The sequence below is a fragment of the Ostrinia nubilalis genome, chromosome 3 (assembly GCF_963855985.1).
Source record: "Ostrinia nubilalis chromosome 3, ilOstNubi1.1, whole genome shotgun sequence".
NCBI classification, from domain to species: domain Eukaryota; kingdom Metazoa; phylum Arthropoda; class Insecta; order Lepidoptera; family Crambidae; genus Ostrinia; species Ostrinia nubilalis.
In genome coordinates, this window is record NC_087090.1 from 10,715,625 (window position 1) to 10,723,607 (window position 7,983).

Sequence of the window (7,983 nt, forward strand, 5' to 3'; positions counted from 1 at the left end):
GAAGATCTCAAGTGTTCCACTAGCGTCGTATAACACCTTCAAAATACAAAACAAAGTTACAGATGGAGTGCCGTGGAGTAAGTTTCCTGTGAAAATTTGAAATTGAAGACGCTCGCTTGCGGTCAGCGTCTTTAGCGTTATTCAAAATTACTGCTGAAACTTCCCACCGCCCTGCGACCGTTAACAGAGTTTGCCTTTCCCTGACGTTTCAGACTCCTTACCTCTTTGAATATTTTAATAACGGAACATTAAAAATACATTAACAACATGTAGCCCTAACGTTTCAACTCCCCTCCTTAGAAGTGACTTCTCCATTTGAATACTCATTGTTCCAAAACCTTCATAAATGAAACGACAAAATTTTATACTGTTGTTTTGGGATGTTAATTTTATTTCATTGTATGACTTTGAAAGCTTCGGATTCTCCCCGCGCCGTAATGATTATAAATATACCTAACTGTATAATTACGTCTAGTAATTTAAAAAGGCGGACGTTACGTTTAATTAAGGTAGCTATATGAAGGTAATTATGATAATATTAATTGTTTTCTCTAGGTGTATTACAATTTGTGTTACAGATGGCGCCCTCGCTGGCGTCAGGTGGGCCTAAGCAAAATGTAAATAGCCTTGATTATTCGTTCTCGCCGTTTTGTATTCGTTAAAGTCAGCTAAATAAAAAGGGAGGCTCATTTTGTGTTTAAATTAAAATTCGAACGAATCAGATGAAGCAATATTTTGATAATAAGACTCGGCAGAACAGATCAAACCAAACAGCTTTGTACTTTCTTAAACACCCGAATACAATAAAGCATTGTGTTCTTAATTATGATTTGTTTGTATTTCAACCCACTTCGTTTGCTTAGACTTGGTAAGGCATTATCTAGACTAGAATAACGTATGTGAATATGGGTAACTCTCGTAACTATACAAATCTTTTAATAGTTTAAAAAGGTTGTCCAAAAAAACAATAACAAATATAAAAAAATATGAAATTTTACAGTTTTGCTTATTATCATAAATGGAATGATAATAAGCAAAAGTGTGAGTAGGTATGTGTGTGTACCTATTAGAAATTATTGTCATGTATGTTATTTTTAAACCCTTTTGTAACAACGGAAAAAGTAAATACTCGTTTAATGTCAATATATGATACGCGATATGATGTGGTACTGAAAAGCCACAAATTAAACAATGGTAAGAGATTACTACTGCGTATTCCATATCATGTATGATTTTTCCTAGAAACGAAAGCCCCACGTTTTTCACTTTGACCCTGTTTGAATAAAATATTAAATTCACATATTTTATAAAGTATTTACGTGGCTCTGTTTTTGTAAATATAATTACTTATATTAAATGAAATATTCATTTAAATAAAAGTAATTAATAGCTCTACGTGTATGAATTCATAAAGAAATATTTTTTTAAATAAAATAGAGTATACTGTTACTTGGGTTCTGTTACAGTCATTAGGTAAATATTAATTTTCTGCCTTACCCAATATTTTACAAGAGAAAATTCCTCCAGTACCTACTAAGTCTTCCAGTTAGAAACAAGCTAAACTTAAATAACAATTTTGAAAAATAAGACAATATCATTGTTTCTTAAAAGAAAATCTGATTAGTCCTTTCAACAAAAAGCATGATATCCTTTACCGTATAAGTTTTTGCCAACCCATCCCGTAAGCCCTTTATTTGTATAAATCTTCTTGCCATTTTCTGATTTTGTTTTTCTGTTCCCTGTAAATGCGGGTAGTTGCGGAGAACGTCGAAAAACGCAGCCGCCCCGGACGCGGTGGTAATTGGCGGCTTCCACTTCCGGAGCTGTCCCCGCCTCGCTGAATGCCTTTGCAATACCGCTCCTTGGGTATTTTCCCGTCTGTTTTGTTTTGTAAAATAAATAGAATTTCTATTTCAAAATCTTAACAAAATTGACAAATAAAAAATTCATGTTTGCTCTTTGCCAAGGCATTTAATTAAAACATTCTACAGGTCTCAAACTTCTGGATTGAGAAATTAATCTATCAACGCAAGCAAAAAAAAAACAATCGTGAAACCTGAGCGTTAATTTAAATGGAAACAGATTATTTTTGCAATTTCAACGCCTTCATAGCGAAAATCATTCGCGTTCTGCGAATTCGTTCCTGTGAATGTAGCAAGTTTTAAGCCCGAAACTCAATTCTGCGTGTTTATTTACTTATTTAATTGGATTGCATTATCCCCAACACAAGTTTAAATTTACTTTTTTGCTCGCTACAATAAAAGCAATTGGTTTCCAATAATCCCGAATGTTTATAGTCTGCTGCCGACAAGTAACCTTGCAAGTTACGCGAGTGAACCAAATTCGAAATCAATAGAAATTCATAGTCATACGACGCGCTCGGTCGCGTATGTAAACATTACTCGAGAAGTCTTTGATAAATCAGAATATTTTTCAAAACGACATTATGGCGACTTTACCGATACCTCTGGATGTGGCGCACTGCACACTCTACATGGATAGGGTTGTCATCTAACAAAAGTCCAACGAATTGCTAGTATAAATGGTCTTCAGTATACGAAATTTATTCCAATTGTCGGCTATGCACATCTAAATCCAACCAACCTAGTTTATGTCAACACTTTATTGCATTATTTATACTCGTACACGGTGCGCTTGCCAAGCCGCGGTCTCTACTCCAGAACCCAAATCAATTATACTATCGTTGTATTAGGTAAACATAGTCTCACTTTCTTATAAGATACACTATACAAGAATGCATGGTAAATTCAGTGAACTGCTCCTGAATCGAATGTACCTACTACTGCTATTTCTATTTATTTATATTAACCGGCAGACAGTGGTGACTGAGTTTGTTGCGGCGCTTCTTCTCAGCACTTGCCAAATGTTGGTCTCGAAGCGCTGGTAGGGTAAAAAGATTATGAGACATGTAGAGGCTCCTTAAGAGCAAAATGACGATTTGTAAGAACTATTTATTAGTCTAAACAAATAAAGAAATTTTGACTTTGACTTGACTTTGACACTTGAATAATTAAGTTTATCCTGTCTATAAAAATCCGACATCTGGTACCTCCATTTTTTTTAGTATGGAGATAGCTCATAAGTTGGCAACCCTCGTACCGTGATTGGGCGCACCTTATAATAGCAATATTTTAAACCTTAAATCGAAGTCATAGAGATTTCTGCTAGTCGATTTGCTTTATACTCTTTTTATTGTTGCATTATATAACATTAGCCTAAGATTTAATAAAATAAAATCATCTACACCTAGGCTAGCTTAGTTAAGACTTTCTACTCACTCAATGATCAGTTAAAAAAACATATCTACATTGCATGCTGTTTTTAAAAACATTATTTTATAACGCTCAGTGGTACGTACGTAGCAATCTAGATTGGGTTCCGTGAATACGGATATTCATGGATATTCATATAGTGGCTCGACGATTTCAGCTAATCTCCAATTTCGGAACCTTTTATAGGTCACTTATTTGCGCAGAAAACACGAAAATACACGCCTGTTTACCTTTAAGTTGTTTCCTTATCCTTGAAATCCCCGCATAATATCAGGTTTAGGTGCTGGAGCACAAAGGTGTACATAAATGGAAAAAGTCGGTGACTTTTAAACCGATTAGAGACGTGCAAAAAGCTTGTGAGGCGTCCAGAACGTTCCGTCCGACGTTTGAAGATCAGATTAACCGTAAGCTCTCTGGAAGCAACGTGAAGAGCATTCGCAACTCGATCCCGAACTACCGAAATATGTGAATTTGTTCACAAACTATTACTACGTCTTGGACTAATATCGCAACGAATGCTCTTAGAAGGTCTCAAACACGTTTTACATAAACATTGGAAGGTGATCACCACTTTCCTCTGTTAACTACCTGATAATATTCTTGTTTTAGAGGTCTGTGGGGAGATAGCAAGTATCATGGCAACGTGTAACTTCTATAATGAAAAATATATTATCAATTTACTAAACTTAAACCAACACTTTGTGACTAAACCAATGTGTGTCCATTTATACTTTAAAAATAACGTAATTTTCATCTTATAATTCTACAGATTTCCAAGATAAAAAGTATTCCATAGTGTCTAAATTCTTCATACCTATTTTATACTTACCTTGGGAAATAGGTATGTAACTTGTAACTTGCGTAGTCTTGACATCGCTTTGCAAACATAGAGGCAATATAAAGCGCTGCTTTGAAAGATGGCGTCTCTTTAAACAATGTCAATATAACGCAGCGACATTACACACAAATTGCTTTCCCCAGAATAATAGCAGTGACATCGCTAGCCACCCCGACCCACCCTTTTATTTCTTACAAAAGACCTGTGGATTTCGAAATGGGTTGCCCACAGCTTGTCTTTCAAAAGTTTACTCCTTTCATATCTCCGCTTCAATTTCGCAGTGCAATTTATATGCACTTTGTAGCTGTGGCCGCTCAAAAGCACCTCGCTGGAGCGTTTATTCGTGGAGAGTGCTACTGTTAAACGCCGTTTTTTCTGCTGAAGAAGAGTCTTGATGACGGCGTTCATAGTTAATGAGCAGCCAGTATCCGGGTGTTACAGCGCAAATTGCCCGCTCTTTAAAGACTCGCCGTTTGCCAACTCGGCTGAAACCGTTCTGGCGTGAAAGACGCTTCCGACCGTGCGTTATTGTTTGACGTGGAACGACTTCCTTTGGTGCACCTACGCTGCAGCCACCAAACCAATCTCGTTCTGCTAATACTTACTCGTACGGCATTATGATGGCGGCTCTTCAAAGATAAAAGGCTGTTTGGTTCCATTTTACGAGGAACTGGTCTTTTACTACTTTTATACTATCGCAGTAGTGGGAGACAGACATATAATAAACATAAGTACAGAACTCTATTACCACAGCATTATTCTACTTGGAGAGGCTAGTAAAATGTATTAATGAAATGCACACTATACCTACTCGTTGTTAATTTTTTCATGATGTAGTGTAAGCCGGTGACAATGCCGCGTAAACTGCAAAATATTCGCATTGTTAAATTTGTGTTTACCCTCTCCTATGTAGTTACGTCACGCGTGACGCGCACACCTCGTTAGTTTTCGGGATTATCGTTTGATTATCACCTGATAATCTGACTAAGCCTCATGATAGCACTGTGATGCGTTTATCCTAAATTGATTAGGATTACGACTTTAATTGATAAGTTAATCAATATTACCTACGAGTAATATAATTTCTTCCCGGAAATGAAAGAAAATCGCATTTTCATTCAAAATCCTATTTAGCTCATAAAAAATGATAATTTTAAAAGGGGAAAAAATTTTGGAATACTTTCTTTTCTAAGACAACGCTGTGTCCAATAAGTAATATAAACTTTTTGATTCCCGGAATAAACACGCCCCGCGGGATGCGCGTAGACTTTCTCTAACAATCCCAACTACATAGCCGTGGGCATAAGCTAGTAGGTATAAAATAAATGTGCAATGTATTTTGGTTATAATTCAATTTAATATGAATGCATCACGAAATATACCTAGACATCTCCTCCAGCCTGCAGTGGCTTGGTGTCGGCGATTTTATGTCCAAAGAATCATATCATGTCGACGACTCCTACACTTTCTATGACTTCCTATCAGCAGGTGTTGCTTAGACTGCATGATTTGTATGTAGGTACACCTTCATCAGAAATGGGATGATGGAAAAGCACTACTGTAACGTTCTTTCGAACATATACTTTTGGTACTTAAATTAAATAGGTATTTTACCATATAAATAGGTATTCATTGGCATGTAACCACGTAGGCAATAACTGCTAGGATTATATATTTTATTACATTTATCGATTTCTGCATAAAGAACATCTTTATCGATAGCAATAGCTTGGAATATTTTTAATGACAGCTTTGCATATCTGTAATGTTCGGCGTACGACTTTGTTTGACTTCTATATTTATCACTGATAATGAAAAAATATCTTTAAGTGCGTATACGTATGCACTAAAGGATTTATTAGAGAACCGCTAAAAATAAATTATTAATTCGTTTATCTGTAAAATATGGCAAGGGCAGAATAATTTTAGCTTAAAATTTATGTGATTTTAGCTTGTAGAATGTAGGTAAGTACAGTCGCGGAATGAAAAGGTTCGTCAGTTTTCAAATTGATTCCTTCAACGAATCGCGAGCACATATTACCTTTTGAAACTATGTTACAGAATAATCTCGAGTTAGAGAAAATAATCTTTAACTGTTCGTCAGTAAAGTTCAAAATTATTCAGATCAAAGTTGTTTGACGATTTATCTTGTCAAGAAGATTATTATGATTGATAAACTAAAACCTTCTTGTTGGTTCAACCTGCCATTATTATTTCTATTAAATAAAAAAAACTATTGTCAATTGGTCAATGTCATTATTGCATTGCACTGATGGGATAGAAAAATAAACAAGCAAAACCTTATTCGTTAGCAAACGTCATATTTATTTAAATGTTAGCAGCACTGTTTCTTGCACTGTTATGTTGGCAGGTTTGACTCTTACAGTACCTAGTGCAAGCGAAAACCGACACTAAGGTGACGAACCTTTTCATTCCGCGACTGTACGTAAAAATTAGAAAACAGAGCAATCACTATTGAACACATGCAATACAAATAAAGTAAACTAAACTACGTGCGAATGCTAACCTATTTTTATTTAAATATAATATTAGAAAAAGTAATTTGAAATTTCAAACAAGTTCAGTATTCTCTGATCTCCTTTATGACCTTTTGCTCTTTTTCCACGGGTATTTCCCGTGGAAAAAGAGCTTTCATCACGACCTAGATGGAAGCGTGACTTAACAACGAGAAATGGTAAAAAGTATAAAATCAGCAGTGACCATTTCAATTTACATAATACGAACCGGAGGTTTAAAGCTATAGGAATAACTTCCTTTGAATTTTAACAATTTCTTTATACTCATTTCTCGTTACATCATTTTATTTCGGCGACTCTACCTTCGAAAGCCCGAAATTATTTCCAACTTATTATTTATTTTTAACGCAATAATTTACTAGTAGGTAATCCGTTTCAAAGTTTGTATCTTGATTTCGATTAGAATGGATACAATAAAGATTTAAAACTGAGTGGATCACTTTTATCGCTTTGTAAATCCATTACAAGTTTTAGACATAGCACGTTATCGCTACGTCATAGGTTCGAGTAATTGCTAAATCCGCTCGGAAGTGAGGAGTTGCCAAGCCCATTTTTATCTCTACAATCATGTATCTAAATTGCCTTCTTATTTTATACTTATAATCGTAGTATACCTATAAGGTACTTAACTCAATTTAAAGTATCATTTGTCATATTTAAATTATATTTTAAATTAACCTGCAAAATACGTTTGATGCTCAATACGATACTAAATTATATAACATAAATTAGATAAGTTATAAAAATGTTGCTTGCAGTTATATTAAAAGCTGATTCAGTTAAACTCTCTAGTATTCGAGACGGCAACGTTAAAAGGTTATAAAAAAGCAACTGCCGTTTGTATAAAAATAAATGGAACAATTGAATTAGTGCCAAGTCGGTTGAACAAACTTGGACTAGTTCTATATTTTCTAAACAAGGACGGTTAAAAAGATATCTACGAACACAAAATCTGTTTGTTGGAGTATCACATATCGAATGGGCTTAGTATGTTATATGTCTAGCCAAAATTGCCCACGACTTCGTATGCGTAAAATAGTTTCAATATTTTTTCTTGTTTTAGCAAAATTTTCATTGATGCTTGGTACAATTATTACTACTATGGGTTATTCAACACAAAATATTTTTTCAAATCAAACCTGTACATCCCGATATCAGCGCGTTCAAACGATAACGTATTAAAAACAAGACTTATGTAATTACATAATTGTTTTCAGGAAAATGTAGACTTCTATGATTCACATCGAGGCCCGTGAGAGCATTCCCATAACTAGAAATAAATGTAATCATTATTCATAGTAATTCGTGAGATTTC